We start from the raw sequence: 12,217 nt of genomic DNA on the forward strand, positions 1-12,217 counted from the left end.
GCTGGGACAGCGTCCAAATCCCACAGTAGCTGGGCAAGGCTTGCCATGACCCAGACCCTACCAGGGCCCTCTGGCTCCTTCCTGTGGTCCCTGCCCCCGTCTCCTTCCGCTGATCCGAGTAATCCTAAAAGAATTAACAGTGTGGATGCCAGGCGCACAAGGCCCGAGTCCCAGTCACATTCCTGCTGCTTACTGTGTCACTCTGGGAAAGCAGAGTGACCTCTCCTGGTCCCTTTCCTCACCTGCGAGCTGGACATCGAGATAACAGCAGCCTTTGGACAGGATGTCATAGACCCTGTTAGACACGTAAGCATTTTACAAGCTGGAGTTACGTGCCAGGGTGCTTCAGAAAGCTCTGCAAAATGGAAGGGTAAGTTTATTTTGGAGATAAAACTTTAACCACATGCAGAGCTTTCTCATGCCAGGCATTGTCTGTGACGTTTCAATGTGCCTTTGTGTGGGAGACGCGGCCATCGCTGCATGTGAGGCTATAGAAATTACGGAACCCGGCTTCTCTTTACCCTGGCGCCTCTCACGGGGACCCTTCCTTCCGACTCAAACCCTGCGCTCGGCTGGGGACCTCTCCCTGCGCTGGATACTTGCCTCAAGTAGTTTCCAGTTGGCCTCCCCATCATGAGGTGCTGTGTTGCTAACCTAGGTTGATCCTGGTACTGCATGGATTTTTTTACTTAATTTATTTTTATCGGAAAGGCAGATTTACAGAGAGAAAAGACGACACAGAGAAAAGATCTTCTATCCACTGGTTCACTCCCTCAAGTGACCACAATGACTGGGGCTGAGCCAATCTGAAGCCAGGAGCCAGGAGCTTCTTCCAGGTCTCCCACACCAATGCAGGGTCCCAAGGCTTTGGGCCGTCCTGTACTGACTTGATGCCATTTTCAACATACAGTGGGATAATTAGGACATACTCCCTCACGGAGCATTTGTGCAGGAGCCCGGAATGAGCTTCCAGGAAATGTTCTGGATTTCCCTTGAGCAAATCCTGCTTTATAGTTGCGTAGTATTCTTAAGTGGCAGGGCAGTGTTTGAGTGACATACTTGCCCCCAGATGTGTTGCCTTTATCATGTATGTACTGAACAGTGGACGTTGTCTACAGCATCGCACGGTCCTTTAGCATTTCCCTTTGCGCCTCATCCTTGGCCAAGAAAGGTGTGGGGGACTTGCGCCACCTGCTTCTTGTCTTGACTGTGCTGTGGCAAAGAGAAATGAACTTGGGGTCAAGAACTGGGAGAGCATGCAGGGCAGAGACCGAGGCCCCAGAGCAGGGCAGCATCATGTGACCATGGGAAGAGGGTGGAGTCACCGAGCGGGACACAGAATGTGCAGGGAGGACTTCACGCCTGATACAAGACACATTGCGCCTCGTGCCCGTCAGTTCTGGGTGGCTCCTGTGCTGTGATGGCGGTCTGGGGTGAGAGTGGGCTACGCTGGAGCCTGGGAGTCATGTGGAAAATAGGGTGTGGGCTGATCCTGGCCAGCGGGGACTGCGTCACAAGAATGGTGCCGTTCTGTGCCTCTGGGGGTTCCTTTGCCCTGGCGCCTCGAGAACTGCAGACCTGAAGAACACGGGGCACAGAGGAGCAGACACTGATGTGCCAGGGCAGAGCAGGTGCCAGTGCACGTGCAGAAAGCTGTCTCCCCAGGATAGTTGTCTGAAAGAAAAATGTTGCGCAGCTGGGGCAGCCTGAACCCAGCACTTGGTCAGTTCCTTGGCAGTTGGTGTGAGTGAGCGTGGAACAAGAGAATGAAAGAGAAAGCTGTCCTTTTCAAAGCTGTGCTTCCCCACTGCAAGTGTAAACATGCCCCAACACACACACACACACACACACACACACACACACACACACACACACACACACACACACACACACACACTCTGGGTTTGGCTGTTCCAGCTCCTGGGGTGAGAATGCTCTGTCTACAGCTGCCAAAAGCCGGGTGCTGGCAAATCGCCAAGAGCGCCCCCTGCAGAAGCACCCCAGGGTGCTTTTCCATGTTGCGGAGCAGCCTCCTGCAGTGGCCTGCGGTGGTACCCAGACTTGGGTCTCCAGGGATCCCCGACGCTATTCCCTGTGGCCCATAGTTGACATGACCCAGGACCAATGACTAAATATTTACTCTGTCATTTAAGCAGTAACAATTATACATTCTTCTTGTGGCCACAAGTAGCACTGAAGCAAGGCCCAAGTACTTAGCAGGACAGAAGGAAATGAGGGAGAAGAGGGCTGTTGTTTCCAGATCTTTACCACTTCTGGCAATGCCACTGTAGCTAGAAGTGTTCCGGGAAAGGCAATGAAGTCTTAGTATTGTTGGCTTTGACAACAGGAACGAACTCCACAGAAGCTTCTGGGAACGTAATTTAAGATTCACACTGGCTTAAGAACCCAAATTTAAGGATGCATTCTTAGAGGTAGGGAAGAAAGTAGCATTTCAAGCGAGCACGTAACAGGTGCATCTACAACCAGTGTGGTGAACCAGTATGTGCTGATCCTGTGCTCTATCCAGTGATGGTTCCTAATTTCACAAGGATTTTGAGTTTGATGACTTAATTTCACCTACCTTTCAGAATGGGGCTAGGTTATATTAAATGCTATGTTTCTAGTTCGGTCTGGTCTATCTCTATACCATAAACACTTATCCACACTGCATACGTATCCTAGGTGTGTACGTGTGTATCATCTATATTATATACAAGTTCACCATATGCTTGTATGTATTTACGTTAAACATTTACTAAAGCCAATTTAAAAACCCGCGATCATTATGACAGCAGAAATAACCAGTATTACACCGTGTGTAAGAATCAAGTCTGAAGGTAACACTTCCATTCCCTCAGCAGAGAGGGCTAACTGGGGGACAGTGCTGTGTTCAGTGTGGCTGTGTGGCCCACAGTGGCTAGCGCAGGAGTCTGGGTGGGAACAGAGATGAGCTGGGGCACCAGGGACCTGCAGACCCTTGCCCCACATTTTTGCTCCCCTGGACTCTGCACCAGGGGCCTGGAGACAAAGTGGGGAAGAGCCGCTCCTCCCCGTTGGCTGCCTAGGCTGCTGTCTGCCCTCAGCTTCCTCACAGTGACCAGTGACAGCCAGGCAGGGATGCCCCGGCTGCAGCCCTGGGTGCTTTGCCCACTCGGCATGCCTGTTCCTGAAACACTCTTGGTCTGGAAACTTGCAGCGTGAGCCTCGCGCAAGTGCGTGCCTTCCCTTGGCCTTGGAAAATACATGTGGCTCAAACAGCATGAAAAATTCAGCTTGGGTGATTAACTTCAGGAGCAAAGCTGGTCAAGAGAGAATCCATCTGGCAGGGGGCAGGGGAGGGCCTCTTACTTCTCCCTTTGGCTGTGCAGAGGGGTCAATGTGATGGCATGCACCTGGAACACAGCCCCAGTGGGTCTGGCCAAGTCAGAGATCTGGGGATGCCCCAGTGGACAGCAACCCCTCCTTGGCCAGCCCCATGGGGGGACTTGTCCCTGACCCGTCCCAGTGTCCCTGACCCGTCAGCAGAGGCAGGAGGATCTGGGTGTTGACAGTGCAGGTGCCTGATGCCAGCCACGCTGAAATGACCTGGGATGAAAGGGCCTTTTCTATGTGGGCACCTGATGCCCAGCATGGGGGTCCTCACAGCTAAGCGCTGAGCCTGGAGGAGGTGGCCTGGCCAGTGTGAGCAGCAGTGGCTCGGGAGTCTTGGGCATGGGAGGGGCTCTTACAGGTGAGTCAGTAGAAGGGACAGTTGGGTCACAGGGGCCTTGGTGGGCTTTGAGGACACTGTACCTCCGGGGGGGTTGCTTCATGTTGTTGATTTCCTGTAAGCCCCATCTCACCAGAGGGTGCAGCAGATGGCTGAGTTCCACAAGCCTTCTTGGAAAAGCAACAACTTACCCAAGCTCCTGCGGCCTCCCTAAGACGCCTTCCTCTCTCCCCACAGCCAGGAGTTCTGTGTCCTGTCTGTCTCCAGGGCCCAAGTGACATGCAGCCTGTCGCCCTTCTCTGTTTAGCAGTACATTCCACGGAGAAGGCTGGCTGGTATCCGTGTCACCTGCTGTGCAGCCATGCCCTGACTATTCACTCAGCGTGAATCCACCACTTTGGTGCTCTCAAGTCCTCTGTGCCTGGCCCTGTTTCGCTCACTCTTTGCAGCCTTTGCACATGCTGATCCTTCTGCCAGGAACGCTGTTCCCTGCTTTTCTGCATCTGGCAAGTGCAACTGCAGGCTCCTCCAAGAGGCTACCGGACAAATATGCAACTCTGGCAGCAGGGCTGAGGGCCCTGGGGGTGGAAACCGACAGACCTGGGCCCAGACACCATCTTCTGGGTAGACTTGACCCAGCTGCTCACCCCTTGGGAGCTGCTGTCTTCTCATCCCTCCGGAGCTGTTACCCCAAGAGCTGAGAGGGGCGCTGCGTTGAGGGTGGGGCCATGGGGGGCCTCAGGCCCCGCAGCACATGGGCTTCCTGTCTCTGCTTCCTCATCCATCATGCCAACCAGGAACTAAGATGTGCCCCACCTGCCTGCCATGCTGGAAAACATCGCCAAGCACCCCTCTTCTCAGCGGCCCCCCCCAAGGTCATCCGGTGCAGCGTTCTAAATCCAGGAAGTCACGCTGAGCGGTTTCTGCCTGAGCAGCCAAGGCGGCTCACTTTTGTGTCCCTGTGCTGTAATTGCAGGGCTTTGCAGTGGTTTCTCTGTTGCCTCAAAGTCCCGACACATTCCCTTGTCACATGTGTAATTGCATGTCAGGAACCCCCAGCCTCTCTGGGTGCCTGCCACCGTCTCCAGGGACAGATGTCTCCATACAAAGGAAGCCGTTAGCTGGTGGAAGCCAGCTATGTGATTCGTCAACCCCCCCAGGGAGGCTCCCCGCTGACATTGGGTGCCTCTGGGCGGTGGAGGAGCCCTGGGAGTCCTTCAGGGACTCCTTCTGTGTCCCCCTTTCTTGATCTGAAACAACCCACAGCGCCCAAACCCCAAGCCCTGAGGGACAAGCAGTGGTGCCACGGACTACGCTGGAGGAGCCTCGGACAGTTTGCAGGAGTGGGAGGGGTGTCCTCAGGGCTTGCCAGGGTGTAGGCTGCCCAAGCCCAGGCCAACCTGCCCGTGCCAAGGCTGCCTCCGTGAGAGCTGGAAGGGGTGGCGGGACCTCCTGTGCAAAATGCAACTGGAAGGGAGTGAGTCTAGGGGACAGTCTGGGTTTGGGTCTAGGTTCTCGCACTTGTTAGCTGGGCGATGCTGGACAAATTCTTAGCCTCTCTGTTTTATATCATCCTCTGAGACACTGGCGTGAGAGGTTCTCTTACAAGCCTCAGTAGCTGAGTGAGGAACTGTCTTAATACTGCCTGCAGGCTCTCAGCACGTACGTGGGAGTGGCCGAGTGAGTCCATGTAGCAGTCAGTGCTAGCTGACTGACAAGCAGCTCCTCAGGCCGGCAGGAGAGCATGCGTTCTGATTGCATGGTTCCGGGGTGCTCTTGGTTGGGTCTGTGATGGGCCCGCGTTGGGCTGCCTGAAGTGTGTTCACCTCAGGAGGGACAGGCTCACAAAGTCCCTGGGCCTGCCCCTCTTCTGCCTTCCGTTGCCCAGAGTAAGCCCCACGGCGCAGCTCAGCCTGCTTCCGAGTAGGCAAGGAGCGAATACTGCAGATTGCTCTGCAGTCATGCCCTTTGCTGCTCACACACAGGAAGGCTGCCTGATTTCTGGGCCCCATGCCTGCACACCCCACTCAGCAGGTCCCGGCCAGCCCTGAAAATGTGTGTTTCTCCCACGCTCCAGGAGATGCCACTGGACCCTGGCTCCTGCTAGACGCGCTGCCGGAAAGCAGGTGCACAAAGGTTTTTTGAGAGTTTGGGAATCTGTCACTGCAGGATGGGACCAACCCTTGCCTGCCTCTCTCCAGAGGGAACTGGTTCGTGTGCTGCCACAGAGTGGCAGAGCGACTGCTCTGGTGTCTGTGCCCACTGGCGTGGACAAGAAGACACTTCCTGAGATCTCTGTGGAAACCAGTGGGCATCTTCCTGGTATTCCTGGGCGGTGGCTGCTTTTTAAGGATCACCATGCCCGTGTTACAGAAGGAAAGTGGATGCAGGAGGTGGTGTGGCTTGGCTCAGGGTGTCCAGCGAAGATGAACAGAGCCGGATCCCGTGTCAGATGGCTTGGCTGTGGAGCCTCCGTGCCTGGCTGCTAGGCTGTGGTGCATTGCCTGTGACGTGGGGGGAGCCTCAGCTACTGCCCTATGTTGGCTGCTTGGTGATGGGTGCTAGAACAGTGAGGGGCAGGTGGGTGGCCTGTCTGTTCTGGACCTGACCCGCCTCCGAGGCTCCTGTGTGCTCTGCAGTCTTTGAGGGTCTGGGAAGCCCACCTACCAGGAAGTCGTGCAGCTCCGCTTGGGCAGGTCAGCAGCGTGAGGCCCCTGGCTGCTGTCTCAGGCCATGAGCAGACTGCCAGGCAGGCAGGCCACGTGGGCTGGGCCACGCTGTATCTGTTTGGAGTTACACACAGAGCAGCAGCTGGCTAGCAATGGCCCCATGCAGCCAGAAAGCCTCGTGAATTTGGAAGAGCAAACTCCTCCAGTCCTGGTTTTCCCAGCACCTTGTTTACACTGGGAATTGAGCCCAGGCTTTTCTGTGCCAGCTTGGGCCAGCTTTCCAGGGGGTAAAGTGCTGAGGGTACTGTGGCCGGAAGTGTACATCCGCCTTGCTACCTGGCTCCTTAGTCGCTCCGTGCCCCAGGGCTGGTCGCCTCTGTGCAGGACCCTCAGCCAGGACAGAGACTTGCATGGTAAGCCACATCCTGCCTGGGCAGGGCTTGGCGGGGTCATGGGCAGTTGGGCTGGCTCCCCTGGACCCCTCAGACCCGAGGACATGTGCTCGGCCTCCGAGCTGGGACTAAGCTGAGGAGGTGAGCTCCGCAGTCCTGGTGAGTGCAGCCTGTGGGGGCCAGCGTCAGGGCTGGGGATAGAGGTGCCCCGCACAGCTGGGGGTAGGGGTGCCCCGCACAGCACGATTGCAGGGGGAGTGGAAGGTGGGTCAGCTTGTGAGTTTTATTTTTCGCTCAGGTTAAAGTGGTCCATGGCTGCTGATGAAAATTCCGGGAAGGCAGAGAATCACTGGGACCCAAGCACCGACTCCGTAAGCCTGTTAGCATGGCTTCCTGGGGAGGGCCCAACTTAGGGTTGGAAGCTGTAAGCCTGTTAGCATGGCTTCCTGGGAAGGGCCCAACTTAGGGTTGGAAGCTGTTTTCTTTCACCTTAGGGTATTTTGGTTCCTAAATGGTTAAAAGCTAGCAGAACTGTGCTTCATGCTCTGCTCGTTTCTCCAGTGGAACAATACAGTAGCTGTTTCTCCCTGTCTTTTTAAATTCATCGTGACCTTGTGTTTCTTTTAATAGTGTTTTTTTTCTGAAGATTTATTTTATTTATTGGAAAGGCAGAGGGACAAAGAGGGAGAGAGAGAGAGACAGAAAAAGAAAGGGCTCTCCCATTTGTGGTTCTCTCCCCCACGTGGTTCAATGGGTTAAGGCTGGGCCAGGTCAAAGTCAGGAGCCAGGCACTTCACTTGGGTCTGCCACACAAGTGCGGGGCCCACGCGCTTGAGCCGTCCTCTGCTGCTTTCCTGGGCCAGCGGCAGGGAGCTGGAGCACAGGTGGAGTCGCAGCGATTTAACTGCTGCTCCCATTGGCTGCATTAACCCGCCGCACCACAGTGCCGGCTAGCTCTGGTCATGACCTTGTTAACGATGTTCCATCCAGGTTAGCATGCCTCAGGAAGCTTGTGGAGAAATGGAATTAGGTACCAGTTCATTTTGGGTGTGAAAAATAACAAAATGAGGGGGCTGGTAGCGTGGCAGAGCGGGTGGCCTGTGGCCTAGCATCCTACATGAGTGTAAAATTGAGCTCTGGCTTCTCCACTTCTGGTCCAGGTCTCTGCAAAGGACCATGGGCGAGCAGCAGAGGAGGACCCAAGTGCCTGAGAGGCTCAGATGGAAGCCCTGGAGGAAGCTCCCGGCTCCTGGCATTGGCTGGCCCAGCCCTGGCCAGGGTGGCCATTGGGGAGTGAACCATCGGATAGGGGATCTCTCTCTGTAACTCTGCCTTTCAAATTAATAAATCTTTTTCAAAAACTTGAAATCCATGCGTAATTTTGGCGTAATGTACATACCCTCTGAACTCCCTGAAGTTTCCTTATGTTTGATACCTTGATTAACTTTTATCCTACTGTAGACCATGTAGTAGCCGTTTGGCATTTATGCTGTTACAAGGAACATGATAGGACGTTGCTTGCGCATTGAATCGTCTCCTGGAAGGACAGTGATGGGGTGGAAGTGGCGAGCTGGCCTGGGTCGAGTCTGTGAACTGCTGAAGGTCATGGCACAGCAGAGCTGGCTAGGCCAAAGCCTCCCACCACAGCCTTCTCCGTACGTACACCTGACTCCGAAAAAAGACCCCGGGCTCTGAAAGAGGCAGCAGAAATTCTGCTGATCTCAGCCAAATTTCACTGGACCTGGGAGAGCTAGGGGGCCCCGGAAGAAGCCAGAAACAGAGTGTAGACCAGCCTAGGAGCCGCCTCTAGCTAGGTGGGGCACACTGCAACACCGCCCCTGTGTGCAGCACACTCCCTCAGCAGCTGCACCTGCTGCTGTGCGTGGGCCTTGGCTGTTGGCCTTGTGTGTCTCCAGCCTACTCGGTGTTGGCTCTTTGCTTATTGCTTATTCTGATTCCCCCCCGCCAGAATGTGAACCCCATTCATTCACCTGTTCGGCTTCTTGCTGGAGTCCTGTCCGATCAGGGACAGAACCCGACTCTCACAGGTCAGGTAGGGCTTAGGGTTACGGATAAAATGATTGGGGAAGGAGAAGAGCCGGGACTCGAACGGCACCCATGTAGGATGCTGGCGCCACAGCTCTGCGTTTCTCCCTTCTCCATGTGGGCCTGGTGTGTTTTCAGATCAGATACGAGCCAACTCTGCTACCTGGAAGGTGACCCATCATCCCTGCCCCGACAGCCTCCTGGACGTATCAGCGATATTTTAATGTCTTTGTGAACCAGGATTTTTCTGCTTTGAACGTGTGTGAGAACATTCCAGAATGTGTGTTGGTATTTACTCAGCAATGGGGGTGCTGGAGCTCACTTGCCCCAGTCCCTACAACCAACGCCCCCCCGGCCGATGAGCCCATCCTCCCAAGCAGGGCGGCAGAGCCCGCATCCGCACATGCCCACGGCCACTTGGCATTGTGGGGCCTTCCAGCTCCCGCCACGTTCTTGGATGTCAAGGATGTCTCCTCGTGCTTTTATTAGCATTTCTCTGATTACTAATGAGCCCCAGGCCTCCGTGTTGGTCCTCTCTGCCCTCAGCCTGGCCGCTCTGGCTTTCTCCACCCACTCCCCAGGCCTCTCTCTCTCTACCTTTCTGAATCCCAGGCCAGCCTCTGCTCCTCCCTGCCTGGCACCGCCTTGCTGAGATCAAAGACTGTTCCAGCCCTGCCTGCCCTCAGTTTCCCCCTAAGATCTTAGCCTCTGGGCCTCAGGCCCTCCGCTATTCCCCAGGGGTAAAACATTGCACTCTGGGAAAATCTTCTGGGCATCCAGCTGCGAGCAGGTGTTACAAGTACTGGACAAACCCCATAGCCTGCCAGCAGCAGAGTGCCAGTGTTGGCATCCTCATGGTACTCGCCTAGCTTTGTGTTTACCAGGGAGACCTCTGCTGGGGGCTGAATCTTTGTGTTCCCAGCAACCACGTCAGCCTGGTGGGGGAAGTTGTACCTGAAACGATGGGTTACTTACAGGCCTTTTTGACAATCCATGGCAACCCTGAAATTCTGTAACCAGGAAATTACTAAAAAAGGTTCTCCTTGTAGGCTCCTTCCTAAGGTTTCTAACTGGGGCCTGCCTTGTACAAAGCAGGTTATTGCAGGAGGCCCTGGGTGCTGTAGGGATGTTGTGGGCTGAGCAGAGGCCGTTGTCTTTGGCAGGGTAGTGAGGGACAGCCGCAAGCTAGCCAGCCCTCCAAGTCTACGCCAGACAATGGCTGGGCAGCATCTGGTAAATTATGCCAGGAAGGTCGAGGCCAGTGGGAGCAGAGACCTGAGGAGGTTCAGTTGAGGGGCCCCGTGGCTGGAATCACTGGGCACAGCAAGTGTAGGTTGGTTTAACAATAGGGTGTGACGGGGGCCTCCTCCAGTAAACTGCAGGTGAGCAGGTGCTTGGCACGGCAGGTGGCTGCTGCCCAGTCCTGGGGTATTGTCACATTGATGCAGAGAAGCACTGGGCTCCCAATCTCCCTTCCTCTTGTAAAAGAGAAGAGATAGAGATTTTACGTGGGTGATTCTGTTGTGTGAAAACTGCAGTCATTCTGAGTTTTGCCTCTTGGTGTAGAGCCTATTTTCCACAGACTCAGCCCTCGGCCCAGTGTGCTGAGGGACCTGGGGGGCTGAGGGGCCTGGGGGGCTAGGGCTTAGCTTGGGGCCTTGCCACAAAGCCTAGAGCACTGGGACTTTGACGGCCACAGAGCACATCTCAGTGTGGAGACCCCCTTCTTCACCCAGAGGACTTCTGCCCACCACTGTCAGTGAGCTTGCCCAGCACCACCCTCAAGCCTCGGGCACTGTGGGCTGAGATGGCTGAGCACTCATCAGGTGGCTGAACGCGAGCCCGCATGAAGGTTACTGGGAAAGCCACACTGAGAGCCCACAGCGAGCAGGTCTGTGCAGCCGCCTCCCAGCAGCAGGAAGCTGCAGGACCAGAGCCCGGCCTGCCTCCTTCTGAAGTGCTTGCAGTCCAGTGCCTGCCATGTAATAGAAGCCGCGGCCCATGTCCCTGGCCTCCTTGACCAGTTGGCCTGTGACAGCTCCTCCTGTGTGGTCTCCTTTGTGGTCCAATGGCTCAGGAAAGATGGGTGGGCTTGGAGTTAGCAGAGGCACGAGCAGGCAGGTCCACAGCTCAGGCAGGTCCACAGCCGCTCTAGTCATTGCTGTTCTGGCCCGTATCCCAGAGCTGTGGTGAGACTCCAGGAGCAGAGTGTCCAGATCTGAGATGCCAAGAAAAGTGCTAGTGTGATGTAGGCATCTTTGGGCGTTGGATCTTATGCCTTCATGAAGGATGCCATTTGAACTGGGACTGGAGTGATGGAAAGAAGCCAGAACTCTGAGTGAGTGCAAAGGCCCTGAGGCAGGACGGGACTTGGAGAGTTCAAGACAGAGCCAGTGTGACTGGAACTGAGAGAGCAAATGAGAAGCTGTGAGGGCAAAGCAGAGAGTGAGAGAGGCGACTCAGGTTACTGCCCCGGGTGGGGTGGGGCCTGGAGAGGACCAGCTGCCTGGTGTCTCGTGGAGGGAGCCCTCTTCCAGGATGGTGGCAAGGAGCTTGCCCCCTGCAGCAGGCTTTCCACTGGGTGAGGACCCCGGATCGGAGAGTAGCAAGCTGGTTTGGCCGTGGGTGTGCAGCGGGCGTGTGGTCTCTGGACGGGGAGATGTTGGGTGACTGTCTCCTGTGACCCGCCCTGAGCATGCACAGCCTCCTGACGCTGTGGAGAGCTGGGCAGGGGAGTCAGGAGACACCGGTGGACGCAGCGGGCCCCGTGACCTAGCACAGTCCTGTGCATCCCTTGGAGATGTGTGACCTCAAGGTCGGTGGAAATGAGGGGGACAGCTCAGGATCGTGTGTCACCCTTGACGTCAGCTCCAGGGCCTGGCCTTCGGGCTTGAGGCAGTGACCATCATCTGCCAGCTCAGTGTGACCTGGGACGGGTGACCTCGCTCCTCCGGGCCTGCCTGATGGGAGGCTGCTTGGAAGATGGAATGGCGTAATCCTCGTGAAGTGTTCGCAGCAGCGCACATAGAAGCAGTTAGCCGAGGAGAGCTATTGCCGGGCACAGTGTAAATGTTTAATAAATACCAGTGCCCTTGTGTTACGCGGTGTTTCAACAACCGCTTTCTATTCATCTTTGCTGCTGTCGCAAGGACAGCGGATCCAATGACATGCATATCATTCTACCATAAACACTGTTAATTAAAGGCCCCAAGCCCAGATAACCTTGCTTTACCGTCCTTAGCAAGCTATAGCTTGATAAGAATTCCCGAAATGTGTTCGTCGATCCTCTAACGCCCACGCAATGAGTGTTTACTGCCAGAACGTGCACGTGTTTCAAAAGGATTTAGCTCAGGTGCCGGAGTGCAGCCCCGCAGCCCCCAGCAGGAAAATGACAAGGTTTT

The sequence above is a fragment of the Ochotona curzoniae genome, unplaced genomic scaffold, assembly GCF_017591425.1.
Source record: "Ochotona curzoniae isolate NIBS_2020 unplaced genomic scaffold, NIBS_Ocur_1.0 contig_3190, whole genome shotgun sequence".
In the NCBI taxonomy this organism is placed as follows: Eukaryota; Metazoa; Chordata; class Mammalia; order Lagomorpha; family Ochotonidae; genus Ochotona; species Ochotona curzoniae.